Source organism: Amborella trichopoda, chromosome 12 (genome assembly GCF_054954075.1).
Source record: "Amborella trichopoda isolate Santa Cruz 75 chromosome 12, AtrichopodaSantaCruz75HAP2 v2.0, whole genome shotgun sequence".
NCBI classification, from domain to species: domain Eukaryota; kingdom Viridiplantae; phylum Streptophyta; class Magnoliopsida; order Amborellales; family Amborellaceae; genus Amborella; species Amborella trichopoda.
Window position 1 is genome coordinate 47,323,002 of NC_142347.1, and position 19,386 is coordinate 47,342,387.

At 35.3% G+C, this 19,386-nt stretch overlaps 1 long non-coding RNA gene across 1 annotated transcript; it reads left to right on the top strand.

Moving 5' to 3' along the window:
• The first annotated feature begins 2,220 nt into the window (after positions 1-2,220).
• LOC148779631 (uncharacterized) lies at positions 2,221-18,787 on the top strand. The gene is made up of 3 exons (XR_016045362.1): positions 2,221-2,608; positions 3,749-3,824; positions 18,154-18,787. It is a non-coding gene; the product is annotated as an uncharacterized LOC148779631 (long non-coding RNA).
• The last annotated feature ends 599 nt before the right edge of the window (positions 18,788-19,386 follow it).

Below are 19,386 nucleotides of genomic sequence, written 5' to 3' on the forward strand. Positions count from 1 at the left end.
ACAAAATATTATATATATTAAATATTATTTGAATAATAACACTATTTGGGTCCGGTCTACATTGACCCAGACCAGTCCTATATTTGGACCCCGACCCAACTCTCTAGGTCCTATTTTTGGACCCATACCCGGGTACGAGTCCATTGCCACCCCTATTCTCATAGTGAAGTCACGTGCAATTGGGTTCTCAAAATGTCATTTATGCTTGTTTGTTGAGAGAGTGAGAGAGAGAGAGAGAGATTTCTTTGTGTATAAGAGAGCGAGAGAGAGCTAGCTTCCTCTGTGCATTTGTGTGCGCGTGAAAGAGACATAAAGCTTTGTTTTTGGGGAATGGTTTTTATAAGGTTGCAACCTGAAACAATCAAATTAAGGGGTACCTATAAATTTTATCATAAAATATAATTTTGGTATAAAAAATTCGTAATATGACTTGAGAAATAATTTTCATTTTTAATTATAAACTCTTAAACTTCAAAAATAGTTCAAATCAAGTACATTGATAAACACTTGAAAATATTGAAAATGGATAGTCTAGATAATTTATTGAAAGATACATTACGTCGAGGACTCAAAATCTTTTTTTTCTTTTCATATTCATACATCTCGATGTCGAGATGATCAATTAGAGGGTTTTCCAATAGCAAAATAATGTTTTATAATGGATTTTAGAGATGTATCTTAATATTACATTTTAAAGTTTCTACCTTATATAAATGTTTGTTTGGTATTTGTATGTGTGAGTGAGAGAGATTAAGATTGACGACAGTGGCTTTGGGTGATAAACAATGGGAAGACTTTTGATCAGAGTCGATTTGTAAGCGGGTCATCCACGTTTTGTTAAAAATAAGCGAAAAAGAAGAATATATGGTGAGGAGTCACATGCTTTTCCTTATCAAACGATGGAATAACAAGGCTCACTTTTTATAAAATGCTTATTGTGCCGACGCATCACTAGTGTGTACACTTATTCTTAGTTGGTTTTGTTAATAAATATATCATGTTTAAAACGATAATTTTTTAGCAATCATTTATTGTTTTTTTATTATTTTTTTTCATATTTTTACTCGATCATCGAGAATCATATCCACAATCACGCCATCGTTATGTAGTCTAGAAAATTATCTTGGTGAGACGTACAAAAACAAAATGTTTACAAATGGTAGAATCCGGCTCTTGTGTACATTTCAACTACCTATAGAACAAATTTCTATCAAAATTTAGAGTAATATATGTATAGATCTGAAATAATTACCTAAAATATAAAATGATCCTATTATTGGCAAAAATTACAAAGAAGGTCGGTCATTCTGTATTTTTTTTTTAAAAAAAAAAAAAATCGCCCCTCGGTCATTTCATTTTTGTTTTGTTTTTTTTGTTTTTCTCTAGTTTCTTCGTGAGTAGGGCAATGCCCAAAACTTTAGGTGTTGTGCCTAGGCAGTCCAAGGTTAGAATTCTTGGACTGCCCTACGAACACAACAAAACCCCAATAGACCAATCTGAGGTACCCATCTTCAAACCTTTGTTTTCCTCAAAAACTAAAGAATAAAGCGCGATTCGAGGAAGGGGACCTTGGACCTCCCAAGAATTGAGTTTTGCTAAGTCTAAAGAGTGGTCCAAGATCCCCAACCTTGGACCGTTGTTTTTATCAAAAAATAAGAAATAAAGCGCGGTCCCAGGATGGGGACCTCGGACCTCCCAAGAATTGAGTTTTGCTCTGTTTAAAGAGCGGTCCGAGATCCCCAACCTCGGACCATTGTTTTTCTCAACAAAATAAGAAATAAAGCGCGGTTTGAGTATGGGGACCTTAGACCGCTATTTTTCTCAAAAAATAAGAAAGAAATAGTTGTTCGAGGATGGGGACCGCCCTACTAACGGAAAAAAAAGTGGTATGAGGATGCATCCTCAGACCGAGAGACAATTTTGAAAAAAATAAAAAAACGCTGGTTGTCCGACCTTCTTTTTAATTTCTACCTATAATCGGCTTATTTCATAGTTTAGATAAAGTTTTTGGTTCCTTACATAAACCAAAAAGCAACACTTACTCTGCAAATCCATTTCCAAGTATACTAAATTTGGAAACTCAGTTTGACTGATACAGTTAGCTAATTTATTATATAGAACCAAAACCTGCAAAGCTGAGAATTCAAAAATCATAAAAATTTATGCTTATTTTTATACTTCACTTAGCATCTGCAATAAAGAGTCTATGTGTGTGTTCGAATTCAGTTAAGAAAGAGGTCAGTCACGGGGGCTCTCTGCTCTCACAAAAAATCACTTGCCTCATGCCTGTTTCTTATGTTAAGCGTAATCAACATTTTCTTTTGGGTTGGATGTTCGTGCCTGGAGAGAGAAAGAGCAGCTCTCTTGGCATTCAAAGCTTCCTTCCTTAATCAAACCTATGCATATGAGCCATTATCTTTTTCATGGGAGGGAACGGATTGCTGTGGCTGGAGGAGAGTGAGGTGCGGTAAAGAGGGTCAGGTTGTTGGTTTGGGATTGTATTCGTTGGGGGTTCTTAATATCAATCTCACTTCTCTTCTTAGGCTTGAAGGACTTCAGTTCCTCGATCTTTCAGACAACTACTTGGGTGGTTCATTGTCCATTAAAGGTGCTGAATCTCTCACTCTTGGCACTCTTTTTCTTTTGAATTAACGGTTCCATAGGAGGCAGTTAAGATCATGCCATCAGTTTTGAGGTTCATTATTTACATTTGGTATGCCTTCAAAATTTTACAAAACCGAGTGGGAGTGTGTGGGGTTACACGCCTTGCAATTCCTCGATAGAGTAGCAGTCCTATATAGAAAAACCAGTATGTGTGTGTTTGTGAGAGAGAGAGGCAGCCATGGATGCATATTGAGAGAGAAGAGCAAATACACAAATAAAGTGCTTTTGCCTTGACGTTATCATCATCATCCGAGTGTTTTTCCAACAATTTGAGGCCGAATCAATGTTAGAAAAATCTGGTGATCTATTTCAAAAATATATATATATAATTCTAAAAATTAAGGAATTTGTTTGTAATAATTTTTTTTTAATATTATGGTAAATATTAAAAATTGTTTTTGTCATTAATAATCATTATTATATTTTTCCATCTTTTTTAGAAAATTTTAAAAATACCACTAAGTACAAATTGATTCTTTAAAATCCCTTTTTTTCATTAATTTTAAACTCCAGTTGAGTGTGTTTTGTTTTAATCATTCTTTATATGCTTTTCACATTTTAGTAGATTTTTTTGTATCATTTTTATTTTTTTCAACAGTTTGCTGAACGCCCCAGACTTGCCCAGTTAGAGATCGACCGATTTACCGGTTAAGCCGGTTAAACAACTTCTGACCCTATGTCCGATTAACCGTTTTGGTTCGATTTTATGAACACTAGGCTGAATACACAAATTCAGGTCCCTATTTTGTTCTATCGAGGGCCATATCCTCAATGAGCGATATGTACACAGTGAAGTCCTAACTCCCTCTATCTGGTAATTCTAGAAAAGCATGGAAAGTAATGTCACTCCCTCTAAATACTATGAAATTGGGATAACTGAGATGGATCATCAAAATATGGAGCAAACTGGTGTAAAAAAAAAAAAAAAAAGCACCAAAAAATCACATTTCCCATTTCGGGCGACATCGCATACTTTTGAAACTTTTTATGTAGCACATCATAAATTCCCAGATTCCCCATAATGGAGATTCCATGGGGGTTTTCCTCAATCCCTGATGCTACTTTTATGTTGGGGTCTTTGCAGAGCTTTCCAGGCTAAAGAAGTTGCAAACTTTGGACTTATCGTACAATTCATTTGAAGGCGATGCTAGTGGAGATAGGTTTGCAATCCTCCCTTGAGGTGCTTTATTTATCTACTCGATTTTAATTATTTTTAGAGTTTAAAATTTTATAATCAGAAAGAAAAATATATTTTGAGATAATCTTAAAAAAATTTTACACCAAAATTATACGCTATGATAAAATTTAGATGTACACCTTACTTGTATTGTATAAGATTGCAACCTTATAGAAACTACACCCTTTTACAAATTTGTCAAACACACGCATTATTGGAGCTTCAAGTTTCATAATTAGTGATAGAAAGATAGTTGGAGCTTCAACTTTCATAATTAGTGATAGAAAGATAGTTTTAATAGGGGTGGCAATGCGCCAAGTGGCCTTGTTTGGCCATCCAACCTAAAAACATAGTTCATGGGTCACAAAATGTAATGCATGGGCAACAAAATGTGGCTCAAGGGCCGCACATTCAAAGCTTGAAAGCTTGGCTGGGCTTGGGTCAAGTCCATGACAGAGCCAGCCCGATTTGGCCCGACCCGCCCTTTTTTCCTTTGATTTTTTTTATTCTATTTGGCACGACCTGGCTCAACCCGGGTTGATAGGTCCAAGGCCGGGCCAGCCCTAGGGTGGTCCTATGGGGACTAAAGCAAGGCTTGAGCCAGAAGTGGCCTGGCCCAAGCCCGACTTGTTGCCGGCCCTAGTTTTGAAGTCATAATAGTAGTTTCCGGTTGTGGTGATGCAGTTTTCGTAGGTGTTTTGGAGTACAGCTTTAGCTTTGTAGTAGTCTGTCCTCCATATAAGGGCTTATCGTAAAGGCACCCATTAAAAATTGCATGAGGTTTCTATGAGGCGTGAAAACAAATTAAACCCTCACCCCCTTAATTCTTTTTGGTAATATAATTTTTCATGACAGTTCTAAAATCAATTTTCAACACCAACAATGAAATTTGAAATTTAAAAAATAGTACAGATCTTCTGGATCTATCGACATTTATTTTTAAGGTGAAATGGACGATCTAGATAATTTGTTATCATATAAACTATTTTTAAAGCTTGCAATCTTATTTTTTTTATAATCATAATGTTCAAGACAAGATGATTGATGCAAAGGTTTTATAATACTTAAATTACAATTTTCAATAAATTATGCGGCGAGGCTTTACTTGTTTTGATAGCACTGCAGCACTATCAAACCATTTTCCTTTGAAAACTATTTTGCCAAAGAGGAATGACTAAAGAAAACATAGATTATTGCTCATATCTTCTTTGGATTTGCCAAGGTAATCATAAAGTACAAAATAGATAACTTGTCGTGATATAGTGAAGAACTAGGAAGGGTGTTTTGTTGACTTATAAGATATTAACGCGTTAATCTCTCTTTAATTGACCAAAATTTACCTATCAAATAAACTAAAAAAGATAGATATTAAAGGATGCTTGCATCATCTTCATCACCTGGATAAGTTATTTTACACAAGGGAGATGTGACATAGGTTAATAAAACCATGCCTTTGACTAGTTTTTCAACCGAATCAGAGTATAAGACCCAAAAGGGATTACTAAATTATAAAGAATGAATTTGATTATTATTTTAGAACTGAATAAAGTTCATGGTAATTTCCATTGTAATATTAAAAAGAAAATTTCTATTGTATAATATTAAAAAGACACGGTTTCTATGTGTCCGCATAGTCATAGGTAGAAATGTCCCCCCTCTTATAAACCATTTTTTAAATGGATTTTGGTTTTAGTTTTCAATATATAATATCTAACATCATTATTATTATTATTCGAGTCTTATCCTAATTATTTAGGATCGGCTATATGAATCATATTGCGCCATAATGCTCTATCAAGGTTCATGCCCTCAAAGTCACTAGATCTCTTCTGACTACTTCCATCCAATGTCCTTGTGGACCTACCTATTGCCTTTTTGGAGCCTTCCACTTAAATCAATTTGCCACTCTTAATTGGTGTTGTATTAAATCTACGTTGCACATGGCCAGCCCATCTCACTCTATTTGATATTCCTTGGACTAGTCTATCCATGTCATCCAAGAATTTTATGTTAATTTTATCATCTAGACCTACTTGTGACACATAAGCACTAATTATATTAATTATCTCATCACCTAACTCCAATTTAATTAATAAAAAGCTATCTACTACTCTCTTGATATTGACTACTTATCTTTAAATCTTTGTCTACTATTATGTCTTAGGTCAATAATCCAGGAAAATTGAGTGATTGAAGAAGACGTCGCACATAAATTAGAGCTAGGTGGGCGAAATGGATATGTACAATTAGAATGTATGTGATCAACGCATACCAATAAAGTTGAAGGTATGTTCTATAGAACAGTTATGAGATTAGCTTTACTTTATGGGGCAGAATGTTGGACGGACAAAAACAATTTTCCAATAAAATGAGTGTAACGGAGATGAAGATGTTGATATAAATGAATGACAAGACAAGAAAGAATAGAATCCGTAATGAATCCATTTGGAAAAGATTAAGTGTGACACCAATAGGTAATAAGACGACAGTAGATTTAGGTGGGCTAGCTATGTATGGCGTTCACCCAGTTCATGTTGTCTGCAGAAGCTCTAAATCCAACGGGTTAATATTTGACAAATAAATTATGAGATATAAATCATGTAACATACAATAAGATCACAGATTTACGTGGTTCACCTCAAAAGGGTTACATCCACGGGCCCAGCAAACTGAAATCCATTATACCAATGAAAATTATATCAAACATTTTGAAACATAAAGTTACCTCTCTAACCTCGACAGGTAAACCATTTCAAACTTGCTCTCTAAATGGCACCATTGTTGATCTCTCATCTCTATTCCATAACTAGACCACTATCTAGGAAGAGAACCTTGAGAGCAAACGAGATTTTCTCTTACTAAAAGGGGAAACCACCCAAAATCTCAATGGGAACCGCTTCTCTACAAGAAACAAATCTTTTAATCTTCATAGTCTACAAATAGGCATCATTATAATGTTTCTATCCATAAGAAGCTCTCTTCTCTCTAAGAGAAAATCTTGCATCTTGTGCACAATAGGCCCTACCCCCTTCTCTCTCTAGAGGAAACCACTAAATAGGACACTCAAATTCTCTGCACTTTCATCTCATATATATAAGATTTGTTACATATATCTCAAGAACTAAGAGATATATCTCAAAGTCCTAATCTTTTTGGATTTCTATTTTTTTTAAGAAACTTATCAATATCAATCTCAATCCCATATAATATGAGATTTTCTTATGTGGGTGATTTTGAATAATCACCATAACCAACAATCTCCACCTTGATATCAAAATCACATGTTCATCATGCCAACATCCATTGGGTAGCTTTATGGATTATTCATCTTTTGCCAAATAAATTCCTTTATTGTTCTTGCTGAAAATTAGTATTTGTCATTATATTTCTCCACCTCAAATACAACGCTCTCTTATTTTGTCATGTGCTTTTCTTCAACCGAATTCACAAACACTAGCTTTGTATTGAATCGTGTGGCTTTGATACCACTTGTTATGCATGGAAGCTCTAAACCTGATGGATTAATATTTACTAAATAAAGTCTGAGAAATAAAGCATGAAGCACATATAACAAGAACATACAAAGATTTACATGGTTCACCTCAAAATGGTTACATCCACGAGTATGGCAAACAGAAATCCACTATACTAATGAAAGTTACATCAAAGATTTTGAGACATAGAGTTACATCTATAACCCTCGACAAAACACAGTCAAGTAAACATTTTAAACCCAGTCTACTGATCGGTATCACCCGTTGATCTCTCATATCTATTCCACAACAAAACCATTGTCCAGGAAGATATCATCTCCATTCTACAGCTAAACTACTGTCCAGCAAGAGAACCTTGAGAGCAACTAAGATTCTATCTCTCTAAAATGGGAAATCACTCAAAAACTCAATGGGAACTACTTCTCTACTAGAAACAAGTATCTTAATCTTCAAGTCTACAAGTGGTATCATCACAATGTTTCTTTCTTTATGAAGCTCTCTTCTCTTTAAGAGGAAACCTTGCATCTTATGCACACGAGGCCATGCCCCCCTCTCTCTAAAGGTAATCACCATTCTCATATTTTGACCCAAATAGGGCACAAAAATTCTCTCCACTTTCATCCCATATATATAAAATTAAGAGTCCATACAAAATATGAAACTTCATATAGATCTTACATATATATCAAAACCAAAGATATATCCAAGGGTTCTAATATTTTTGGATTTCTATTTCCTTTAGGAAATTTATCAATATAAATTTCAATCCCACATAATATGAAAATATCTCAATCCCACATAATATAGGATTTTCTAATGTGAGTGATTGTGGATAGTACCAAATCCAACAGTATAATACTTATTAGGAGGTGCGAATTAGTTCAAGTAGAAGGATTGAAAGAAGCAAGGGATAGGGCCAAAAGGACATGATTGGAAGTAGACCGAAAAGATATGGGGACTTATGCCTCACTGAGGTTATGGGCTCAAATAGAGCAAAATGACGAGCCAGGATTCATGTAGCCGACCCCAATTAATAAGAAAAAAGGTTATGATGATGATGATTTCTATTATTATCATTTCCCATATACCAAAGTTTATATCTATCGATTTTCTTAACTTTGCGCCTTTTACACTTAGTCTCATGGCAAGATATGTTAACTCTCTTTCGACTCATTGTATCCACTAACTCTATACTCTTACCAGTTAAAATTTATATATTTCATGTGGTTAGACGAATCTTATATTCTAGGACTAGCTTATTTACCTGCTCCCATCCAAAATCGCACGAGAACCCTTACCTGCTTATTATTGCAACCGGCGTCATTGCGGTGCATCGCTTCTAAGGAGCACCCATACTAACCGTTACTCATTTCACACGGGTTTTGATACCATTGTAAACACCCTCTCGAAATTCTGGCTAATGGAACTCCTAAAAACCTCGATTCTAAGCCTGAAGGACACAAAAACTCTAGTAAACCATAGGCAACTTAGACCCAATATAATTATCCTAAAATTGCCCAAACCTATCCCAGCTTGAAGTAGACTCTGGAAGCTTTCCAACAGTCCAAGAATCGCCGAAATCGAACCTACGGATAAACAAATAATAATTTAATCCCTATGAGACTCAAGTATCGTCGCGGCCGTTCCGAGATGCAGCCCGGTGGGCATAGACCTAGTCTGATGAGGCAGTAAAGGAGTTTTACGATGCAATGAAGTCATTAATTAGATAAGGCTAAAACTTCAAGATAAATTCAAAAAATTTTGAAAAAATCTAAAAAAAAAAAAATATTAATTGAATCCTATAAATACCCCACTCTATAAGCCAAAAGAGGGATAAAAAAAGAGATCAACAAATCCCTTAGAAATTATCGAAATTAGAAAAATAGCCCCAAAATATCCAAAAATAGGAAACACCCTTAGAAAATTCCTGAAAAATTAGAAAGAATCTCAAAAAATCATAAAAAAATCCCAGAATTCATATTCAACCTTTGGAAATCCCAAAACCCTTGGAAAACTAAGAAAATTATTCTCCAATCGCAAGAAATCCCAAGAAAAGCCTAAGTAGACCCTACCTAAAATTTGCAGTTTCTCCCCATGCTTTAGGAATCCTAAATCTAGGTCAAAGAATCTTAAATCTACCAATTCAGTAGCGCAAATCGAAAGAGCGGCCTGATCCAAATCTAAAACTCCGGGTTTCGGGTCCCTATAGGTAAGTATATATTTATTTGCTTAATTTAGTTTATTTTTCTTTATTTAATTTTCTACTTTATTTTTTCTGAAAATTAATTTATTATTAGATTTAATTAAATGTAGAAACGTTTACAGATTTGGAGCTGGCGCTGCCAGTGGACTCAGATAAATACTAGATATGTTGATCTAGGATTTTTTCTGAGCTCATAATTCAAGCGACTCCACTTTCTCTACATTCTCAAAAAATAACTTAATTTTTTCTAAGATTTGAGCAGATCTCATCCTAGAGATGGGTGTAGATTGGAGCATAAATTGTTTAGTGCCCACTGTGGGGCACCTTGATCTTTAGATCTGTATTTTAAACTTAAAAAAGCTTTTTCTTTTTTTCTCATATTTATTTTTCCAGCAAAATGAAAAATAAAAAAGAATAAACAGAAGCAAAACAAGGTAGATTTGAAAATATTTTTTTATTAGATTCTATCTTTTCTTTTTAGATCTTATCTTTTCTCTCTCCATAAAAAATTTATGATGTTTTTTCTCTCAATCTTTTGGATCTTTTAGATCATCTTCTTTTAGATTCATCTTTTAGATCAATCATTATTATTTTTTAGACCTTTTTGTAGATTCTTTTATATCCATCATGATCATCTTTATGTTTAGATCATCTCTTAGGTCTATCTTTTAGATCATCGTTCGATCCATCTTTTAGATCAATCTTTATCATCTTGTAGATTAATCTTTATCATTTTTTTTAGATTTTATTTTATATCCATCTTGATTATCTTTATCTTTAGATCATCTTTAAGGTCTAACTCCTAAATCATCTTTAGATCTATCGTTTAGATCATTTTTAGATCAATCTTTATCATCTTGCAGATTAATCTTTATTATTATTTTTAGATCTTCTTTTAGATCCATCTTGATCATCTTTTAGGTCTATCGTTTAGATCAACTTTTAAGATCAATCTTCATCATCTTGTAAATTAATCTCTATCATCTTTTTTTTATCATCTTTAGATCCATCCTAATCATCTTTTATATCATCTTTTTTATAAAGAAGATATTACAAAACGCCTATAAGCGAAAATGAACAATCATTTCGCCTACCCGCATCATCATCCAAACTTCATTGCACGGTCATCGTTGTTTGGTAGTGTTTTAATTTTCATTTTTTTTACTAATCAGAATGATTTAAAATTTGGAACATGTGTACATCTTAATGAGGCGCACTTAATAAAAATATGAAAAAAATAATTCGTAATATAAATTGATCAAATTACCCCCATAAATTTTCATGGGTATTTTGATCAATTTATATTTTACGAACTATTTTTTTCATATTTTTATTAGATGCGCCTCACTAGAATGTACACACGCTCCAAATTTCAAGTAATTTTCATTTGTAGAAAAAAAAAATGAAAATTGAAACACTACCGAACAATTGTGACCATGCGATGAAGTTTGGATGGTTATGAGGGTTGGCGAAATCACTGTTCATTTTCGCATATAAGCATTGGGAAGAGTTTTTCTTTTTAGATCTTCTTTCATTTATGCTTATTAACTTTGGATCATTTTTTTCTTCTTTAAGATCATCTTTATCTTTCTTAGAGCATTCTTTATCATTTTTATCTTCTTTAGAGCATTTTTCATCTTGTTTTAAATCATATTAAGGTTCTTTAGAAGTATCTTTATCTTCTTTAATAGTAACTTTTAACTTTTTTAGATCATACTTATCTTCTTTAAGTGCATCTTTATCTTTTTATAATACACCTTTAGAAAGAATCTTTATCTTTCATGAAAAAGAAAAAAAGAATTTTTATCTCTTTTGATAAATATTTTTAAAAAAAAATAAAGAGAAAAAAAATGGTAAATCTAAGCTTTCTCTGCTTTATCTGTTTAGATTAGAAATATATCTCTTTTTTTTTATGTTATCTTTTGCTCTGCAAAGCTTAAAATTTTCTTGACTTTATCTTCTTTTTTAGAAAAACTAATCTTTTTCTTTTAGAAGCATCTTTATCTCATTTTTTTTTAAAAAAATAACTTTCTTAGATAAAATAAAATAAAAAATAAAAAAAGGGATAAAAAAAGGGGGAAAAAAAAAAATTTGTGCATAGTGTTGTAGTTATGTATATATTTCATGGTAACTCAGTTATTAAATTTATTGCATAGTCTAGACCCCTTTGGATGACTAGACCTACAGGACCTTATGGCTTAGATCCCCGAGTCAACTCTATCTCAGATTAGTTGATATCAAGTTTTAGTGGGTCCATAATCCCACACATAGTGCTAAGCCTAGCTAACCCATATGTAGTCCAGCCATGTCGTGTAGTCTAACAAGTCTGCAGGGCTCAAACAACTCAAAACAGTCAGGGCATTCGACTCAAGGCTAAAGAACCAAAGTTGAACCCACCTTCAGCTTCTAACTCTAAGTTTATGGGAGATGTTGTCCAATCAGGGACACACCTCCCACAAATATCTGAGTCAAAGGGTGATGCTGCCCAACAAGGGGCACACCACCCCATCTATGTCAAAAGCTAGAGTTGATGCTACCCAATTAGGTGCGAACTACCCACCTCCTTAAAAGACCCATTGTAAGGGCTACCAACCTAGTAAGGTTCATAGCAACCCCGATGATGAACACTTTAGGCAGGCTAACCTGATAGACTTAGAGTACTGCCGAAGATTAAGTCAGGGCCCAAACAAGGCTACCCACCAAGGAAAACTAGAGAGTAAGACATCTTTACTTAAACCTAGGAGTTCTTCAAGCCATGCATCTATTCCTCAAAGTTCACCCTTATCCAATTCTATAGACTACAAGTCTCTTCCAATCGAGTGTCTTAAGAACTTACCTGAGCTTAAGGCTTTCTTGAGACATGCTACTCTTGTTGAGTTACAAGCTCCACCTAGGGCATCGAGTTGTCAGTTTGGTTAGAGTCAAAGAACCTCTCTAGCCGCTGAACAGCAGAGTCGCATGAGTCCCACCCCATCGGCGAGCCGACACCGCTAATCTTCTCATCCTCCACCTTTTTTAGAACCAGCTCGACCATGGGACTATCCATCCCATAGTCAATTCAGACCCGACCCTCCTCAGGTCATGTATAGTTACCTACCAGCACAGTCTCTTTAGATAGCCCCGGTCCCACACCATCAGTCACAAGTGGCTTATCATCAATCGTAGGTGGCCTATTCAGCACATGTTCCAACTCAATATTCAACGTGTCAGCCATACATGCCAACCCTTCGACCGCACCTCCGGCCTCTAGTCACCCATACCCAGGATATCTTGTGCACCATGCCCCAACTGTCCATTTACACCGGCTTATCAGCCTTCGGTTCCTCCAGTCCAGGTCTCTCCTCGGACTTATCCATACTAACCTCCAGCTTAGGCACCTCTACCTATGCCTATTCCATACCATGCTCCGACCGCCCTAGCTCAAACCTCTTTCCTGTCTCAGCACCTATTACGGCTCCAACCATCTCTCAGGCCTAGCCTACGTCTAGTCTGGTGCAGCCCATATTAGGTGCATTCCATGCACCACAAATTAGGCCATCAACTTCAGGCAACCAACCGACAGTGAGCTCACCCCACTAAAAGGTGAACTCACCACATTTAAAGAGACCTTGGCTAAGATCGGAGTTCCAAATATACTTCCTCCAAAATCTTACGTCAAGGATGTTATTAGGGCTGTCGAACCTCTTCCTCTGGTTTTCGAATGCCCTCGGCTTGAAAATAAGTTCAATAGGAAAGGTGATCCTGAAAATCACATCACCACTTACCTATTGACCATTCCTACACTTGAAGAGAAACCACGTCATTTGAAGGTCATGTTTCAATACACCCTTTCGGACAACCCATGACATGGTTCCTAGCAGTGGTCTCAAAATACCCGAATCAAACTCTTGATGAGTTGTTTCAACATTTTGTTGAATAATATCAAGGGACCAAGCAACAACCAATGACCCTTAGCAAAATCATGACGAGTTGTTCGCAGACGTTGTCCAAAGATTTAGAGAGAATGCATCAAAAGTCTTTGATTGCACGCTTTTTGAAGCCTCTATGATCGGTATGATCATAAAGAATGCTTCTCTAAGTATAAACTCTATCTCAGTAAAAGTATTCAACCGATCTCTTTGTACTCAATGCTAGAAATGGTTTCACGTTATGAGAGAGCAAAGGAAAGGGTCCGAGTTCGGTCACCAGTTATGCTGGGGTAAGAGCTCGAAGAAACTATGTTAAGGTAAAGCCATATGAAGTCATGATGGAACAAAAGCCCAACTAAAATGACGATTCATCTAAATGTAACTCTGAAGAGATGACAATTGAAGAATTTAAAGCCCATCCCAAGCCAGGACCATCTTCAAAACCGTTAAGGGATATAGGTAGGGATAACTTATGGCAAGACAAGGAGATGTCCGATGATACGAGTGAAGATGGAGAAGTCTTAGCTGATATCAATTTGATAAGGATCGACAAGTCGAAATCCCTACTCAAGCCTGAAAATCATCCAATATGACCTTAGGGCACAAGAAGAAACCACCCTGAAAATGAAGATCGAAATGGAAGAGTGACATATTTTACTAAGGAAACTCAAAAACAAAATATCAAAAATTGCCTTAGCCCAATGTTCATGATCCAAGAGAGAATGGAAGAGCAAACTACCCCACAAGAAGTTCTAATTGAGGTGGAAGAAACAAACTTGTAGAAGATTCAAGACACCCCTATCCTAAATAGCAGAGCAAAGGCAGATGACCCAAATCCTAAGGCTATGGATTTTCAAATTACAATCGATGAGAGTAATTGTAGCCAAAATTCTGAAATTCAAGAAAAAGAGAAAAATTCAACAAAAATCTTGATTCCGATTGAAGATACGTACACATATAAAGTTCAAGACATCCCTGTGATACAGGTCACCACAAAATAAAATTACTTTATCAATCTCATCTTTCAAATAAGTGCAATGGGTGATCCACAGGAGGCTCAAGTCATCAATGAGGTCAATCGAGATCCTAAAGTTAGAGATTCCCAAGAATATATTAGTAAAGAGTGCCTCAATCCAGAAAGTAAAAGTAAATTCAAGAAAAAACAAAGGGGTCAAGCCTAGAGGATTTAGCTGAACTATACACTAAGGTGAATCCAAAAGAAGATCAACTCCCTCAAGAATGGATGAAAGAACTTGAACCTCTGGAGATCCTAAGAGACCCACCTGGGCCACTTTTACTTGATTTATTGGTAAACCCACCTATTTGGGATGAAGAGTTGAGCCTAGAGCATTCAATTACACCAGTCTCTAATATTGATCTAGCAATCAATGTCGATGAAACAAGGGATCCAAATTTGATCATTCTTGAAGATCTAACATCTCTGCAAGAGCTAAAAGAAATCGAACCCTTAGAAGTTCTAAGGGGACTACTTGGTCCACATTCACAGGATTTTCTAAATAACCCGCCTATATGGGATGAAGAACCAGACATTGAAGATCAAATCACGTCATTCCCTCAAGGGAAATGATCTCACGAAGAAGACCCTATAGGGGAAGCCCCATCAAACCACTTGATAAGGGTACCTTCACTTGATGAAGAAAATAAAACAGGGGCAAGCGGTGAGGCCTACGCCTTATCTCACGACTCCCAATATGCCTCGAGGTGATATACTCTCCAAGAACAACATTGAGTTGCAATTGAAAAAGATTATTGAAAAAGAGTGGGGTGATCGTTTACTCCTCCCTTTCAAATAAGTCGAGTGCGACATCCATGCCCTGCTTAGGCATCCTACTCCGTGGTATTGACAACTTAAAAAGTTGAAAAAAAAAAAAAAATGAGTTTAGCAAGCCAACCAAGAGATTGAAAGACTAAGAAGCTAATAGTGACTCTGAATTTGAAGATCAAGGCTCGAATGAAGAAATCCAAAGAGGAAAGACTCTATAAGAATTCGACAACTGCTGTCAAGGAACTATCAGATACCAACTAGGGGCAAGGAAAAATCTAAGGATAACCAAGACTAAGACCTCCCTGCCACCTGAAAGAAGGAATGATGATCGAGTTCCTATTTATTTTCTTGGACGAAGTGCCAAAAAAAAAATAAGAAAAAGAAATTCCATTTATTCTTCTTTTTCTTCGTCTTTTCCTCCTTCATCTTCTTCAAAAAGACGGAAAAAAAAAATTCGCTGAGATGAAAATTCGAAAGGAATCTCGATCGTTGGAAAAAAAAAGCCACTATGTTGAATACCCGAAAGGGACCCTAGGGGTGGAGGAAAAAAAAAATATGTCGAGCTAAACATCCTAAAGAAAACGTAAGTGTTGAAAAAAAAGCCACCAAGCTTAACACCCGAAGGGAACCCCGTGGCAATAGAAAAATAGAACTTATCTATCTTTTCGTCTCTTCTCTAAAATCTCTAAAAATCCTTCTATTCTTTAGTTAGAATGATGTCAGAAAGCAAAGTGAATTGAAAGCATCAGTCCAAGTAAATTTGAAGAGCCCCCACTATCTGAACTTCAAAAGAGTGGTAGTGGAGGAACAAAATTAGAAGTCTAAGTATATTCTGAACACTCTGAAGCACCATCCCATATTATCCAAGACACCAGCTTGCTCGAAAAACAAGAAAAGCCTTCCTTGAATTGTGACAAAAGAGCTGAGATTGGAATATGAGGAAGTGTTTAGTGATTCCTCGTCCTAAAAGTCCCAAGTAGAGGCTCGGCAAGCTTATGTCGAGGAAAAAAAAAAAAAAAGAGAGAGAGGGAAAAAAATAGAAAGAAGAAAAGAAAAAAGAAGAAGAAGCGAGAGGTCTATGGTAGTATGAGCCTAAAATGCTTACCAAAACTTGTTTTTTAAAATTTCTATCCATTTTCAAATTTTCCCTATGTATTTCGTAAGTTTTCAAAAATCTTAATTTTTTTGGTTAAATCGTAGTTTGAAACTCTGTTTTTGTTTCAAAATTCAATCTATCTTCAAAACTTTCTAAAATGTTTTAAAAAACGAAGGAGTTTCATGGAGGCATGGATATAATGCGTCTATCGCCACCAAATCCTAGATTTCCATGCTTGCAAACTTTTAGGAAAACAGACCAAACCATAGGTTTCCATGCCAAAAAGCCTGAACATGTGGACCTCAAGAATAATAATCGAAGACGAACAAGAAATTCAATTAGCCAAAAATTTATCATCTCATCATTTCTTCTAAATCAAAATCTCATTCGATTGGAGAACCAGATCAAAAAAAAAAAGGTCTAAAGTCGAAGACGACTGCACTAACAACTTCCCAAGTAGCATTGGAGTGACTACAACTAAGGGTCTCATCGGCTCAAAGATAGCACGGTTCCCGTTGACTGTCACTTCGAATCCCGATTGTCGGATACCTCTCAACCGCACTGACTCAAAGAGGTTTTCCTTTCCACCGTGTCTCAAGCTTACTTTTTTTCCATTCACCTGGTGCCCCAAGTGAATGTCAAAGAAGGGCAATTGTAGACACCCTCTCAAAATTCTAGCTAAATGAACTCCTAAGAACCTTGATTCTGAGCCCAAATGACTACGAAAATCCTGATAGACTATAAGCAACATAGGCCCAATATAATTATCTTAAAACTGCCCAAACCTTCTAGACAACCCCATATTTAAAGGCAAATATGCACCCATGGGACTATGATGTCCATTCTTCCTTCGGTAAAACTCAATTTAAGAGTAGTTTTAAGACCCCAAAATTTGGGAATATAAACTCTTCAGCCCAATGACTAACCTCAACAAAGGAATTTCCAAATTGTACTATCTATGCACTTAAAAAATACAATGTCTCAATATCTAAAATATGCCGTCTAATTTTTGGATGGTGAGATTTAAGTGTTAGAAAACTCAAAATTCAAATTTTTTTATTTAAAAATAATCCTCTAATGATTCTTAGATGGTTTTCAAAATTTCATATTGAAAAAATCCTCCGAAGTAGGTCTTCTAACCAAGGGAGAGGGTACATAGCATGCTCCCTTGAAAGCATAGTATAAGTTTTAGGGGAGTATATAAGGATGTAACCTACTTAGCCTACAAGCTAACCTCCAATAAAAAACAAAAATAAAAACTAAAAAAAATAAAAAAGAAGAAAAGAAAAGAAAACGATAAGCATTCTAAGTTAAGTATGCATGAAAAAATAACGTCCTTAGGTTGAACGATGACCATCCAATTTTTTGGTGACCAAACCTAAGTGTTTAAAACTCATAGTATTTGTCTTTTCTAATAATCAAATTTTAAAAAAATAATCCAAAACAAATCTTTTATCGGAGGGAGTAAGTATAAAAATGTTCTCCCACAAAGTAGGCTACAAGAGTTTTAAGAGAATTTTTCTCATAAATTAAAGGGAAAATTACGTAAACATCTGTTTTAGCTTTCGTTATTACCAAAATACCAAATATTTTTCATTATTACTGATATATCTGTTTTTTAGACTTCATAATAATTTTTTTAAAAAAGATAAAATTACCTATTTTTTGTTTTTCAAAAACCAAAATCACGCCAAAATTTTTGGTTCATCTGCGTGTTCTCTCTTCACCTCTCTCTCTACATTACACGGGATTTCGAACAATGCTCGAAGTTAATGAGAGCAGGAAAGATTCAACGCCATAACTTCCATATCTTCATCTACACCAGTATTGGACTCTTGGATCAAAGAGAAGATTAGCCCCATCGCTCAACCCCCTATGTCTTCATCAACAATCCCTCTTCCTCCTATCATTACTCCAAAAAGAAGGTAAAAAAAAACCGGAGTCTAGAGAGAGAAAATACACAAAAATGGATCATTCTACCCTTGAACTAGAAGCAACAGCACGGGCTCCACCTCCTACACAAATACCCCTTCCTCTCTGCCAAGCCACCCCTTCTTTGTCTCTGCCTCTGCTAGCCCCCCCATTCTTGGGTACTTTTGGTCCTGGAAATTGCAGAAAAATACATTAGAAATGGTGAACCCTTTTTTTCTTTTTTTGGTGACAAAAAACTCTGCTTCGCTGGCCATGGAAATTGAAGAAGAAAGAGTACATGAAATTGGGGAGGTCATGCATTTGCTAGATCTCTGATTTTCTAATCATGAAAATTCTAGAAAGAATGCAACAACGATGAAGCTTCTAAAGTTGTAGAGATCTCTTGTTGGTTGATCATTTAAACTGTATAGATAATAGATGAAGTGGAGAACTTCCAAAATTACAAAAATTTCTAGTTCTCTGACTTGATCTTATATCTTGGAAATCACAAGAAAAAAATGGAAGTCGAACTTTCGAAGTTGTTGAAATCTATGGTTATTTGATCATGGTGTACGGGGACAGACTTTGCTATTAAAATGTTACCTGCGAGGGGAATCGACGAATTCTTTCAACTAAATACTGATAAGAATCTCGATCACCTGCTACAAACTCTCTAATTTCAAGAATGACTGAAAATGAGTAGAGATCATGTGATGTAGCAAAAAGCAAAGGAAGTTTAAAATACGCAGAGGAGTCACAAGAGAGAAAAAAAATCTTTGTGTAATGTAGATAGACCCACAAGAGATAAAAAAAATTTATGTCCGGTCTTCAAGAACTGAAAATTTAAAAGTTTTGATTTTTCAAAAACCGAAATTCGCTTGATTTAGGTTTTTAACCGAAAATGGATAGTGTAATAACATAAAGTATTCGGTATTTTGGTAACAACGAAAACTAAAATGGATATTTATGTAATTTTACCTAAACTAAAAGAGATTAATTAAGATAAAAAAACGTTTTTAGATTTTTACTATTTTAAAAGTATTTTGATGATAGTTGACAAATAGAGGGAAAGAGTGGAACTTATTCCTAAATTGCGGGAGCGGACCAAAATCCGTGGCCTTTTGTTCTTCAAAATAAAAGCGCAAGA